Raw genomic sequence first — 14795 nt, 5'->3', positions numbered from 1 at the left:
TGAAGAATGTAAATCTAAAACTTTTCCAATGAATAGACAGAATGACTGTGCATGCAGCATGAGGTGCTAACTGGAAGAAGTAGTGCATGTATGAAGCTATAAATAAAGGAGAGACAAAAGAATTTTTAAAACTTTAGAATTTATAATTAAACTAATTATATTTACTTACACTATAGTGTAAAGTAGTGTTAGAAGTTGAATGATATCCTCCCATTGGTTTTTTAAAGTATCATAGCATGCAATTAATTGCCTAACACTGTGCCTAAAGATAGTACATCAATAATAAACGTATAACAACATTCGCTGGGCCCTTCCTGCATGCTAGGTGCTGGCCCCGTACTTTCCATGCATCATTTCACCTTTGCAGGATCTCTTTGTACTGTCCTGGTGTGACTCTGGTTTACAGGTGGGAAAATGAGACTTAGAGAGGTGGGATTGCGTGTTGGAGGACAAACACTGGTGACATGCAGAGCAAGGGTTTGAACAAAGGCCTGATGTGGTGTTCCGGGTTGAATGAGTGACTTTTAGGCATCTTGAATAATTGACAAATTATTGATAAATTGAAAGAAACTGTGTTTAGACACATCTAGAATGATAAGGCCTCTGCTAAATGTTGTAGACCTCATTGAGAAGAAAAGCAAAGCCAAATTCCTTGAGAATCATCAGTCCTGGGTATTATCTGACTAGAGGCGATCTAAACCAACCCCTGGATTTGCTTTAGTCTCCTTTGCCGACAAAACATTGAACTTTGCTGTAACCTAAGCCTGCTTGTGTTCCTGGATCGAGAACTCTTTCTTGTGCAGAACCATAGGAAAAACCATTTCTTTAGAATTTGTTAATTCCAAGGAATCACCATCCACCTTGCACCCCACAAGCTAATGAACAAAAAGAGCCTTGAGATCAAGTTGAGACAATACATTCTTAGGGCATCGTGGGAGATTTTGAGGTCTGTTGTTTGATATAGAAAAGCTACCTGCTGGAGGTTAATTTAAAAAATGATAGTGGGTTCTGTGCCACTGTTAGGTGTAAAAGTTACTCAGAATAATTACAATTAAAATAGCCTGGCCTGAGGACTTTATAATGTCTTTTCCCTCATTAATTACCTTCGGAATCTCTGCCCATCACAGGATGTTACAGGCTGCTAATAGAGAATACAAACTATTTTTTTCTTCATATCTGGTCCCCAGACTTCAATTTGTAAATAGTAGTTGGGAGTGAGCTACTGTCATTATAATATTTAAGGGGCATGGAAAATGTCTCCTTGCCCTGAAATATTTTGCCCCTGAGAAGTGTCACAGGCTTTTAAGTCTTTTGGCTCTCTATCCATAAGCAGATACCCCAGGGAGGGGACCTCTGTGTCCTTATCACAACCACACCCTTAAACGCACCCAAACTGGGTCGCTGCTAAAAATGAATATTCCCAGGTCAACTTTCCTAGATTCTGAGTCCCTAGGATGGAACCAGGAATCTGCATTTTAACAGACTCCTCAAGGATTCTGATGTAGGGGGTTAATTGACACATCAGATCTTAACAAACAGGTGAAGTAGAAGCAAGACCAGAGAGGAGCGCTGCAAAGTTGCCAAACTCAAAACTCATCTCCTTTCAAACGGGATCAGGGCTTGCCCCGCCCTGACTCTCAGGCTTGTCTGAACGTGGCTAGTTCAGCTATGACCCGGCGAAGTAAATTAAATAACAGCTCCTCAACCAACTGAAAAAACTAAGGAAAGGGGGAAATGACTTTCACTTGCCTACGGATGGTTCTTCTTTAATAGCTGCAGAAATCAGCTGAGTTGCTAAAACTGTCGAGCAGAGTGTACAAAACGTTCTTGAATTCTAGTTCATTCCTGGGTGCCAGGCACATCGGGTTTGTATCATAACACGCTGAGATAATACAAAGCAGGTGCCCTGTCAAGTTTCTTTCTAATGGGGACGTAAGAGTTGATGTATTTTGTAACAGATTTTGACAGCATCGCCCCAGTGGGTGGGCCTGGGGACGTCCAGCCTCACTATACACTGAAATGGGAGTGGGGGAGACGCCCAGGGCACTTAGGAAGAGGGCGGTGGAAAAATTAGGCTAATATGGCTTTCTATGGTTGTGGAAAACAAATCAATGTGTAGAAATCACTGCAGTAAAAGTGTGGTCAGTTGCTACAAGCTTGTTCCACGTGATGGAGACTGAGTGTGGGAGGTTAGAAAAAACCTTGCAAGAGTGCTTGCTAGTGTGGAGAAAACAGGAAGACAACTTCCTCTCTGAGCATGCACCATTTCCTGGGGAGGAAATGGGGGCTTTTTTTTTTTTAGTGTTCTTTGTTGACTCGGTAATAGACATCTATTTAGTGATGACCCTGTTTATGCAAGCAGGACATTGGCCTTAAAAAAAAAAAAGTCCTGAAATTGCCTTCTCTGTCGATAATGGCACGGTTTGGAGCCCTTAGCTTAGTCGGCTCCTGGTATCTGTTGTATTTTGCGGTCATCATCCGTTTCCTAACAGCCAAGCCCGCTGGGCAGTTGTAAGGGCCAGCGGCGAAGCGCTAGCCTGTAACTGGGTTTCGGCGCGGCTGCTGAGGCCCGTGGCGGGCCCGTGCCACCCGTGCCGCAGCCGGGCAATGGGCGTGGCACTGCGTGCCAGGATGCACTGTCCCCCCTGGCCTGCTCCGTGCGCGGGGGTAAGGAGAGGCCACCGCGAGCAGCCACGTCCACGGGCCTTCTCCGTGGTTACTTTGGGGTAGGGGATACCCGTGGCTGAAATGTGTTTGTCGCCAGCTTCTTCTGAGGATGCTGCGGTACCGTTAGCGTGACCACCACTTGCCCAGCAGCCCGGGGAGCTGTGAGCATAAACCAAAAGCCCGACGAGCCCCGAGTTTGGGGGGTCGCCTTACAGTCCGTTTTCAGCAGCAGCTTTAACGTGACTGTTTGGGCAGTTTGCCCTGTAACCTTTAAGGGGCTAAAAAGATGGGCCAGCGGTAATTGAAGTGACGTTCTTCCTAGCACAGTGTCACACAGCAGAAGGCTGTGCTCGGGGTCCCCCAACGCCGTGATGCCGGATGACAATAGAGAAGGCCAAATGGCGCAGTCACAAGAAAACAAGTCCTTTTGTCGAGGGCAGAGTCAAGCTCTCTTAAGAAAACAAAAAGGGAAGCAGACGTAACAGCTCTCCTTAGGTTACCTTGAAAGAATGCTGTGGTTTAAACTTTCCCTCCCCCTTTTTATCCTTCTAATACTTCGTAGTCTATGTAAGTTTTGTCTTTCATTTACCAAGCTTAATATTTCAAAAAGATTATTCTCAAACCATACATTTCTCAGTATTCCTTCTTATACCCCTGTTTTTCTCAGAAATTTGCAAAATACTTGATAAATAATGTTATGAAGTGGCGGAGTTGCCCCAAAACTCACACCCAAGACAGGCTTTATTTTCCCACGTGGTTGTCTTTATTTGTGTGTGGTGTTTGCAAGCAAGCGTAATAGAAGAAGGCCTCTGCACACTTTTACACTAGGTAAAAAGGAGACACAGTAGATTACCTGATGACTCTTGGCCTAATGACAGCTATTCTCACAATTTCAGCACTCCTACAATAATAAAAAACATTTCAGCCAAACGATTATTTTTCTATTGTATTAATACCTCATCACTCACCACAATTATCCCTTTTGCCTAAGTAAAATAAGCTAATTTTTAATGACATGTAAGCTAAATTATTTTCTGTCTGCACAAACCATGTTGCAAAGATGAAGGAACTGTGTCTAGATAACTGATTAAAAAAAATCCTTTATTGCTTAACCTGCTCCATAAAGAAAATTAATTCCATCAAAATACAAATTAGGAAAGCATTGAGAACTAAACACCTCATATATGGTACTGTTATTGCCAAAGATATCCATTTCCCTTTAGGCACACAAATAATCCTTATTTCTTCTCAAATGTGTGAAAGAACTTCTGTTCAGGGCTTACGCGGACAACCTGAGCAAAACACCCGAAGGACTGAAGACAAACTGCCACTCTGTTTTCTTTTGGGGATCAGTACCTCAACCTTCAACTGTTTTTGCTCTAAGTCGGAGATTGGGGAATGTTTCAAAAGACATAACAAGGAAGGAGTGGAAGGAAGGTGGCAGATCTTTGACTTTTGAAGGAGAAAAAGAGGCCTCTTGAGCCGTCAGCCTGTAAGTTGAGAGCCGAGCAGAAGGCAGTGCACTGTAGGCATGTTTGGACTGGTGCAGTAGTCACCAGCTGCTGGCCCAATCAATTCAATCTGTGAGCCAGAGCAAGCCAGAGGCTCTACCTAAGTGACATGTCCACAGGACACCCTTGGGCAGCTTGGTGCTTGGGCACACGGCTTTAGTCGGTTAAAAATTATTTAAATGGAATCAAGCTGGGAGTGAGCCTCTTGCAGAGAGTGGCCACATCATATTTACGTCTGTGCCCCAAGCACGGTGCCGAGCTGTACTAGACACTAAATGTGTGGGACGATTAAGCAGTGATGGAGCATCTGCCAAGTGCCAGGCGTGGCGTCACGGCCACAGGACGCCGGGCCCATCGGGAGGCTTGCTGCGCGTTAACAACACAAGAAGTGGCGCAGTCATGTCACCGCAGTGACTGCTGAAGAACGGTCCACAGCCTGGAGCATTCCACGACATGGGGACCACGTGGCTGTGCATCTCACGGTGTCGACATCAGACTGTAAAATCCACACATCATGGGAAAAGAAGTCACGTCAGGAAGGTACAGGCTCCCACCTGCTCCCTCCTGTAAACAGTAGAGTGAAAAAATGCTTTATGGAAGTTGACTGCTCCAGGAACAGACTTAGGGATCTGAGCTTCCGAGTCTTAGGAAGTCCGTTGATGCCCGTGTAGAGAGGCCCTGCAATGCGTGGAAGGGAATGACGGGTACAGGGCAAGCAAATGGAGTAGAACACCGAGGGAGGGCGAGGTGGCGGGTTTAATTCAGGTGCAGCTAGAATTGCTTCTAACTCATTTCAGACCTCGGAGACCCGCCTTGGCGGAGAGCCAGGTCCTCTCTCTGCTTGGGCTGCTAAGTGACCATATGAATTCAAGCACGTTTCTTTACCTGTGGCACAGAGGCACCGAACGATCTCTGACATGACTTGTGGTTTTAAAAGGCACACGGGGGCTTCACAAGACCTCTTAATGCCCGTGATTTATCTGTATAAACATCGCAATAGAGCTGTAGGCCCATAACTCAGTGAGTGACCTCTCCATCATCCCGAAGATAATTCACTTGTTAGTGCAGCTAAGGCTGGGTCAGCAATTTCTGAGCAAGCCCTTTCAAGAGGATGGCTCCTTCGCAGTCCCCTGCGCTGCCAGAGTTTCCTGGAACAATGTGTTGTACGTCGTCCGTGTGTCTCATCTCCTGGCCAGACTGGTTCCTGAGGGCACTGCCCCCGCCGGACCCCTCCTGGCCCGGGCAGGGATGGGCACTCAGCTGTGCTCGAGGGGCGCGGAATGCCTGGACTCACTTGGGGCAGTCTGCCTCCCACTAGCCCCTCCAGGCCTCCTCCCCGTCCCCCTGGCTCTCAGCAGGGCCTCACTGTCCCTTTAGGGCACTCTGCCCCCAGGGGACCCCGCTTTTCAGCCCCCACTTCCCCGGCTTCCCCGGCCCTGCACGCCGCTGTGGCTCCTGGCTCACCTGCTCCTGGGAATGAGCCGAGTTTGAGGCACAGTAGAAGGGAAAGGAGGAAGCTCTGAGCTGAAGGTGCGTCTTTGCGCCCATGGTGTCAGAACAGCCGCGTTGAAATGGAATTTTTTGGTAAACACTTCAACAAACAGTTCCTTGCGTGGGGGGTATGTTCCTCCGTGGCCGGTCCTCGCTGATTCGCCGATTGCGGAGAACCATGTTGCGGATTCGTCTCGGTGACCACACCGCAGATGCCTTTTGTACTTGAATTAGTAACTGTTTGTGTGGCTGTTGGTCATTTCTGTTGACATGTGTTCTCTGTGACTTGTGACCTCTTGCCTGGGAATAGAGAACCCAAGGGAAAGGATGTCATCTTTTCCTTTCTTTGTAATGCTTCTCACCAACTGATTTGCTGCTGACCAACATCTGGAAAAAAAAAAAAGTAGATATTTATGAATTGTGAATACAGCCTAATAAATGCAGAGCCAGATCTGACAAGGCACATTTTACACATTTTTTCAGTCTGATTTGACAGGACTTGTTACATTCTTTTCCAGAGCCAGCGACTCTTAATGAAGTGAAATAACTAGCCAACTAGTACATTCATTGTGAAACAATTCAATGAATCATTAAAATGTGCCTCCTTTATAGAAGGGCTGTTAATGCAGGCACCTGTCCAGATGTGCCTTGCCTTTATGACTGGTGCTTGATCGCCATCAAGTCAGAACTTTCCTTTCGTATACTGCTGAATTCCCAGGGTTGAAACAGCGCCTGGTGTCTATCAGGGACTCCATAAATATTTGTCAATTAAGTGAATATATTGGAATTTAGTTCTGTTATTGTTGTTTGTTATGTTGAGATTTATAATCATCATGCCATGATGAAAAAGGCAAATTATGTTCAAAAGATAGGTTTCTCAACAGATACCTGCTGCACCCGTGAGGGGCTGGGTTAGGGCTCCTTTGGGAGCTCACCTTCTGCAGGTGAAAACTGCTCTTGAACCCAAGGCAGACCTCGGCCGATGACATCTCCGCGCCTTTTTCTTCCATATCACAATCCTTCGCCTCTGCCCTCCCAAGTGCTGATTTTTGCAAGCTTTGCAGAAATATGTCAAAGCAATTAGCGTCTTCCCAAAGCGCTCACGCGTCTCTTCTGGGCTTCCACGGCAGGTGACCACGTTGTTGCTTCTCTTTGGACTTGGCCACTACAGTGAAACTGCTGAGGAGCCACTCCCTCCTGTGCGACCTTGTCCCCTTCATGTCCCGTGGCAGGAGGCAAACTCGCCGTGGCCCCCGGACGGCTCCAAGTCCCTCCTCCATGCCTTTGTGCACCTGGGTTTGGTCTGTCCAGCCTGGTATCTCCACAGATGTTTGTATTGATGCATTAATACTTCCACTTGTTTACAGAGGTCCTGGATAGGGGTAATTCTTATGAACGAATCCTAGTGGTCTCAGAACTTGAAACATTGTAAAAACCTCCAGACTTGGTGCAGTCATATCAATAGATTTCAAGAGGATCCAGAGTTTACGAGGGAATTGTGTGTGGAAAGATTCTACCACAATGGGAGAAGCACCTTCCCTTTAGGTAATTAAATACCTTTCTCCTTCTCCTCTAACCCTCCTCATCCTTCTCATCGTGCTCATTTTTCTCCTGTGTATCCAGAACTCCCCTTTCCTTTGTACAGGCTTGAGCATACATGCTAGAGAGAAATGCTTTCTAAATCTGCCAAGTAGGTACAAGAAGTTGCTGTAAGTAGTTAATACAACTATCTAAGTAGCCATTGGTCTAAAGAATTCTCCCATGAAAATAATTCTTTACAATCTATCTTCAGATTTTGTGCCCTGCATGAAAGATTCCTTTATTTTCTTTATTTTTTTAAGAAAAAGAAAATCTTATGAACTGTTGCTTCCACACCATGAGAAGTAAGGGCTGCCATCTCGGTGGTTCTGTGGCGTGGAAATCCCTCTCCTGTGAGTTTTCTCCGCTGCCTCCTCTTTGCTCATGCTGGTGAGTAAGGGCTGGCACCATCGTCCTCTGGTGCTTTGTGCACTGGTGCGTCGTTTCCCGAAAGCGTGGTTTTCAATCAGACCCTTCATACTGTTTCAACATTTCTCTACCCCACCCCGGACACACACTTTGCACCACGGCAGATGTGAACTTGTCAGAGCCCAGAAGTTCCCAAGATGGCAGCAGAAAGAAATGAGAGCCTGAGGCGTCACCAGGACCCAAAGGAAATAATAAATTTCAGGAGTGTTGCTGCAGGGAACATACTGACTCGAGACAGCTTTCTCTGATGAAATCTGTCAGGCTCTCAGTTTTCCAAATGTGGGAACTTTTGTACTTGTTTTCTTCTTAGGCACGGGGTAATTCTCAAGAGAGATTCCATTCATTCCTCACAGAGAAACAGAAGAAAAAGAATGAGGTTGAGTGAGTAGCTTGTTAGAAGGGAATTGTGTTCTCAGAGCTCTGGCTCAAGGAATGGATTTGGAATCTCGGCAAGTCCGAGCTGCAGATGATCTGTTTTTCAGCTGGGCCCGGGAGAAGTCGGCCGTGGGTTCCCCTGCCAGGGGCTGGGGCAGTTTGCTACACACCGAGGGGACGAATGAGAATAGAAATGGACCTCTTTTTTAGGGTCTTGTTTGCATTTTTAGTGACTAATCTTTCACCTGATTCAACTAAGTTTCTTACTGTCTTCCAGTGGGCAATACTATAAGTTCTCCAGATTCGTGTGAAGTAGTCCCACTTTTATTTCTTAATTCACCGCAGTCGATTCCTGGCCACCCCACGCCCACCTCTCCCACCTCACCCCAACTCTCAAGAGAGTTTTCAGTAATATTTTCTTTATGCTAATAAGTGGCTCCCTTCTGGTGAAAACTGAAGCCTACTTAAGGTAATGGTTGGTCTTAGTTTTGACATGAGTCCAGATGGATGAAACACAGAAGGACTTCCATGTGTATTGTTTTATTCGACTTTTATAGAAAATGTGGAGACTGCTGGGTGGGTCTGGCTTTCTGCCAACTAGTGTTGCCACTGTTTTCCCATGATGCTATTCACATGAGTCAACAGAAACCTTCTGACTAAGCAGAGTTAGATCTAGCAAGACGGTGTGCGGTGTGCGTCAGCGTAGTGGATGTGAGGAAAACTGAGTAAAAGGGACAGTGGCACCTCAGACAGAAGTCCTGACAAGTAGGTTCCAGAAGCCTCCAGAAGGTTCCAGAAGGTTCTACGTGAGGACCAGCAGGCGGTGCCCAGCTCTGCGCCACGCACTCACGGCCCATGGCCCCCGAGGTCTGGCCCCCGACCGCGGGGGCCCGGCCGTCACCTCACGACTCAGTTCCTCCGTCGTGGAAGCCGCCTTCCTCGCAAGGCGCCTGGTGATTGTCAGCATGTAGTCCAGAGACGCCCACGGCGTAAGAGCGGCCCAAGGGGGCGAGGCCGAAGGGCGGGTTCCTCGGGCTGCGTCGGTGGAAGGAGTTACCTGAGAAGAGCTGGGCGAACGGGTCAGCCTTAGGTTTGCCCGTGAGGGACGGAAATGTGACGTCAGCGCGGCCTAGAGAGCGCCAGCGTTTGTTTCTCTGCCTTGCGAGAGGAGTCCCAGGGAGCGGGAGCGCGTCCCGGGGGCAGGCGCCAGCGGCCTGCGAGGCGTGCTTGCCACCTGCGCTGGCGGCTCCTGGCTTGGCAAGGCGGCCGCGAGGCCCGCGGGAGCAGGAGGGTGCAGGGGGCGCAGCCGGGGTGCTCCTCTCCCCAAGGACCCACGCCCGTATCACACAGGCACTTCCACGTCAGTTCAGTCACACGGGCACCCCTCCCTGCAGGGGTCTCAGGTGGGCAGCTGGGTGGCCGCGAAAGCGCAGGGTTTCGGTGCCTGAGGAGACGGGCGGCTGGGCCTCGCTCTTCCCGGCGGTGTTCCAGTGCTCCCCGTCTTTCCAGGGCCAGGGTCTCCCATGGCGGGGGGCCTCCCCTGCTCCGTCGTGCGCGCAGCGTGCCGCAGTGCCCTGCTCAGCTCCCGGCACAGCAGCAGGTAGACCCCAAGGTGAACTGCCAGGAGGGCGCGAGGCCTGCGGCCCAGCCACCCCAGCAGCGCTAAAAAGAAGCGAGGGGCCCGGGCCCCGGAAGGGGCACGAGAGGGGCCGGGGACGCTGCCCCGGGAGGTCTTCCTTTCTCTCGGGAGACTTGACACCAGGATTAGGGCGTTGGAGAGCTGCTCTGTGTCCCAGGATGGTGCAGCCAGAGGGCTTCCTCGCGGCGACTTCACCTCGAGGCCCTGGGAGGAGGAACGTTTTCTGATCCTTGGAGCAGCCTGGAGGCCCAGGAGGAGCGAACGTGGCGTCACGGGAGGGCTGGGGCGGTGGCCGCAGGGGCGGGGAGCCTTCTGACGTGTCCCCGGCTGCGGCTCGTCGCCCTGTCGTCCACTCAGGGGTCTATTAAATGCAGTACACATCCTAGAACGCCCTAGACTGGTCCTTTCAGGGGCTTCCCACTGCGCGGCTCCTCCCGTCCAGCCTCTGATCATTCACCCCAAGCCCCTAGACACAGCGACCCGAGCCTCCGCTCCTTCAGGGACGCCCGGGGTCTCCCCCTCGGGACCTCCACCCCTGCGGGGCCGTCTCCCCGACCCCGACCTGCACACCCGCCGCTCCTCAGCTGGCTAACCCTGCGCGTCCTGAGTCGTCACTTCCTCTCTCAAGGGCCTGCTCCCCCCTTTCGAGACGGGGAACTCCCCTGACACGGGAAACCCCCTCGGCCGGCCCTGGTCACGCTGCTGCGGGTGCTGGGGTCATCACCGTCCTTCCAGCTGGACCGGAAGCTCCTTGCGGGCAGGAGCTGGCATCGCCCTCAGACTTGGCAGCTGATAATGATGCGGAACATTCTAGAAGGTCTTCAGGCACCGCTGGGGGAAGGTGTAGGTTAAGATAAGGGAGAAGCCCTGGAGATAGGAGTGGTGAGCACTGAGAGATAAACTTGAAATTGCCTTCTTCCCTGTTCCAGTTCTTTTCTGGGACGGTGGGACTGAAGCACGGGGGAGAACTGATCCTCTCGGCGAGTCGTCGCCTCCCAGACGCCAGAGCGTGGCAGCGACCCTCAGGGAGGGGCTGAGAGACCAGCCGCGGTAACGCAGGCTGCGACCACCAAGGCCGGGTGTACGGCGGCGAAAGCCGACCCAGGCCTGCGTGCTGCTGCTCAGGATGAGTCACGGCGACGTGGCGGCCTGCTCTTAAATCTCGCTGAGTTCTTTCATCTCTTCTGGAGACGGCGATTGTGACTCCCAGGGAGGGGGCAGCGCGGGGGCTCGGCCTCGCGAGGGAGCATCTGCGTCAGCCGCTGGCGCCTCCCGGGCCCTGCGACCCGGGCCGGCCCCCGTTCCTGCCTGTCCCGGGGTGACGGGGCCGTGAACTCGAGTTCCAGGGCCGCTGGCCCTGTGGCGCTCAGCATTCCACGTGGACAGGCCAGCCTCGGGACAGGCCAGCCGAGCTGTCCGGGTTTCTGTGTACGCCGCGGTCAGTTGGGTCCTCCTCAGAAGAGGGGCCCCTGGGGCCACAGAAGGTACGGGTGGGGAGACAACAAAGGGGGCGCTTGAGGCTGGGAGAGACTCGGGGCTCCAAGCGCTCCGAGCTGGCGGAAGGAGAGCTGCAGGTCGGATGTGATTTGGCTCCGTCTTGCGTGGCAGGTGCAGCACAGAGGGGCGCTGCCCTGGGCGGCCTCGGGGAGACCCTTCTGCTCCCACATGGGTGGGCACCCTTCAGCACGCGTTAGAAGCGCTGCGGGTTCCCCAGCCTGGCGCTGCCCGGGAAGGGTGGTGGCGCGGCCCCGCGTTGGCGGCCTGCTGGTGCCGACAGCTCGCGGGCTGCTTGGTCCCAGCCCCGTCTCCGCGTCCAGCGTCCGGGCAGAGGGGACACTCACCCCACGGGAGGGGTTCCAAGCCCACGCCGCCCAGTGCACTGGCCACCTCGGAGACGATGTGTCAAGTAGAAGCTCTTGCGAGGCTGATTGGAAATGATGACTCACCTCTTCCAGAATGAAAATCACCCAAGTAACAGATGAGCTATTCATTTTCCCGACGGCTGCGAGAAGGCACATGAACAGCCGTCTTATTGTCTCCCCAGTTTTTGTTTTAAGAAGCTCGCAGTGGCTTGTGACGCGCACACAACGTGTGCGTTGACAATTGCCACATTTTACTTAGATTCACCCTGTCAATTAACCGTTCACTGATTTTTGTGTTTAAATGCTGTTGGGTTTGGTCGTCTTGCTGGTAGGTGTTTATGCTGTAAAGTCAGACCTTTAAAAAGGCAGAGATGGTCAGTGAGGTGTAATTCTCTGGACAGGGACGAAGACAGGGCTCCCATTCTATAAACAAAACATGCTAGAACAATTAATCATTAACCCACTTGCCGCAGGGATTGAGAGAGAGCCAGTGTTAACTCTTTCGTGACTTATTGTAAATCAGCAAGATAGGAAAGATGCTAGAACAGGTTGTTTTTCTACATAAAAATTGGCGGTAGTTGGGTGGTCAGGTGACAGTTTTGAAAGGCCCTCCTAGGTCCCCGGGTTTCAGTACGCGGCAGGGCTGACCGTCGCCCGGCCACGGAGCCGCTTGGAGTTGCTGGCAGGCGGGCAGCTCTCAGCTGCCCCTTGGGGCGCGCTCCCCCTGCAAGGCTCACCCCCTCTCTGGAGCCCCGGCCACGCGGCTCCCTCTTCGCCTAGTTCCCGCCTGCTGGCTGGTGGCTGAGGCCTGCCCGCAGTTCACGGGGGAAGGCGACCCTCGAGGAGCAGGGTCCCACGCCGTTCTCTGAGCCTGTGAGCCCCTGGAATAATCGACGCTGGGTCTTTGCTGCCAGGCCGTCCTCTGAGCTGTGCCCCCTGTCCACCTGGTGCCTGTGGGAAAGCATCCTCAGCCTGACCTGGGCTCCCGGCGCGGGGACCCGGGGCTTTACGTAAACGGGGGTGCGCTCCAACTGCGCTGGGCACCCCGCGCCGCGCTGGATGCTCCAGCGTGTTCTTCCGAGGATGCGGCAGGCGCTCCCCCGACCCGATACAAAGGATGATACGTGTCTCTCCTCTGTGGAATGTGCGGGAGCTGGGATTTGATCCGAGGGAAACATTATTGAGGGGGGTACAACTGTGGAGAAATGGGGAAGAAAGATTTGGTTTCTATGGCTTGGCTCTACACTTCCAAGTATCAGCGCTTCTCCTTTCTCTTTGTCCACGTAGAAACCATCAGAGGGGGGAGCTGAGGGGCTGAGTATTTCTGATCTCCCGGGGTCCAAGCATATATTATCTCCATTTTCCTTAGGAAGTTTTAAGCACTTTAATTCTAAAAACAAAACCTCGCCTATCTGACAGTGTTCCTTTAAATGTAGACGCTGGAGGGGTTGGGGGCAGGCAGGGACTGGACGAGCCTCGGAAGGATTTTCCTGTTTTCCCTTCAGTGTCTTTTCTTCCAGAGAATAAAGGAAGGGAAAGGAGCCAATGGGCTCAGCCCTATAGCAACATTTTTCCCCAAGGAATTTTGTATTTAGTTCTTGTGCCTTTGGCTAATAAAGAAGAGAGACACATTTGTTCCTCTGAACAAAAGAAAGCAACGTTGTTTTAAAAATGTGGTTCTTTTACTTGTAGATTTTCCTGGAGTTTTGTCTTCTCCAATTCAAGGTTGTAAACTAAAAGGAACAAATTATTTAATCCAACAAATGTATTCTCTCTTCGCTGTGAACGGCTTTGCATTAATGTGGCTTGGTTTTTTGTGGGTTTTTTTTTCTCACACAAAATGAAACGGAGGAAATTATCTAGTGGATTCAAACTTGGAAGAGCGCCAGAGTACATAATTTGAGCCTCCAGTTCCTCCCCTTGCCGTATTATCTGGAGAATTCCTTAAACTCTCACCTTTCCCTTGACTATTGCACTGAAGGCTTCAACTGTACGTGTGCAGTATTGCAGTTCAAACACACGCCCGGCACTGACCCAGAAGCAAAGTGGCTGAACTGCTCTCAGCTGGTCTAGTTCATCCGACCTCCTCACTCGCCCCTCCCCATCTCCAGCTCAGCTGACCATGAATTTATTACACTGACCCCGGCCTGCTGCGACAGAGCCGCAGCCTTGCACTTCCTTCTGAGACTCTCCTTTATTTCTTATCCTGAGGCTAGTTCTAGACCTGTTATCTGGACAGATGCATCCATTCTCTATCTCCTTGGTTCCACTTAGGCAAGCAGTGAGGCGATAAAGAGACAGGAGCTTGGGTCCTCTCCCCTTGGGCGCACGCCCCCCTGCAGACAAAGCCACGCGAGAATCAGAAAGAACAACCAAGGAAAGAAAGGCTCACATGTTGACGCGTGCCACTGCGTGTCACTTGGCAGTCAAAGTGATAAACGCAAACAGTGAAAATGCAGATACCGTCTGGTTAAGTCAAATACATGCTCCTCACATTCCATAAGATAAAGGATAAAGACAGAAGTAAAATAAAGCATGTTGTTCTCCCAAGAGAAGTTTCCATTTTGTTACGAGGGGGAGTGCTTCATCTGAAATTGGTCAACACGTGGCTGCTTGGCGTGCGTTCCAGAAAATACAGTTCGCCTCTTGAGCGTCACAGGATCGGCCGCTCTATTACTGTTTCTTCTCATTTCTGGAGCTGAAGCTGTTCCCCGAGCAGGAGTGCTCACAGATGCCTGTCGGCGTGTCCTTCGCGTGGTGTCTGCCACGTGGGTGCTGCGGTCTGATGGAACCATCGGTGTCTTTCTAGCGGGGGAGACAACACCCCATAGTCCCCATGCCCTCGACGTGATGTTTTAATCAATGGAAGACAGCAGAAGCCAAAGAATGAATGCAGTGGTCCTTGAACGCTTCCTTGGGTTTTAATGGGGAGTCTGAGATTCCTGCCTCCACTCCCTTATTCTCCAGATGCTCCTCCAGAATCTTTAGTCTAAAACGATCCCATCCTGATGCACACTAGGCCGGGGCCCAACGGCCTGCATGAAACAAGCCAGCTGCGGCCCTGGGATTCAGGGCCACCCGGCAGTGTGGAGAACAGGGGTCATCTGTTGGCCTGGACCCAAGGGTGGTCATCCCGTGAGCAGAGGAGCTGACCGGCTCCCCTTCGGCAGACCGGAAGGCTGAGAGTGAGCCAGCCGAGTGTCAGCCCTGAGCAGGGTAGGGTAGAGGCAACGTTTTTCTTTG

The 14795-nt window shown here is 51.3% G+C and overlaps 1 protein-coding gene and 1 long non-coding RNA gene across 2 annotated transcripts in view; one reads left to right on the top strand and one right to left on the bottom strand.

The window, feature by feature from the left end:
* MAML2 (mastermind like transcriptional coactivator 2) overlaps positions 1–14795 on the top strand; it is a 309818-nt gene that overhangs the window by 112418 nt on the left and 182605 nt on the right. The window lies entirely within an intron of this gene.
* On the bottom strand, positions 3752–11616 carry LOC139437744 (uncharacterized). Its single transcript, XR_011647612.1, has 2 exons — positions 6605–11616; positions 3752–6056 (listed from the first exon to the last, which is right to left on the bottom strand). It is a non-coding gene; the product is annotated as an uncharacterized lncRNA (long non-coding RNA).

Source organism: Dasypus novemcinctus, chromosome 27 (genome assembly GCF_030445035.2).
Source record: "Dasypus novemcinctus isolate mDasNov1 chromosome 27, mDasNov1.1.hap2, whole genome shotgun sequence".
Classification (NCBI taxonomy): Eukaryota; Metazoa; Chordata; class Mammalia; order Cingulata; family Dasypodidae; genus Dasypus; species Dasypus novemcinctus.
The sequence above is the reverse complement of the archived record's forward strand: the minus strand, read 5'-3'. Positions and strand labels throughout refer to the sequence as shown.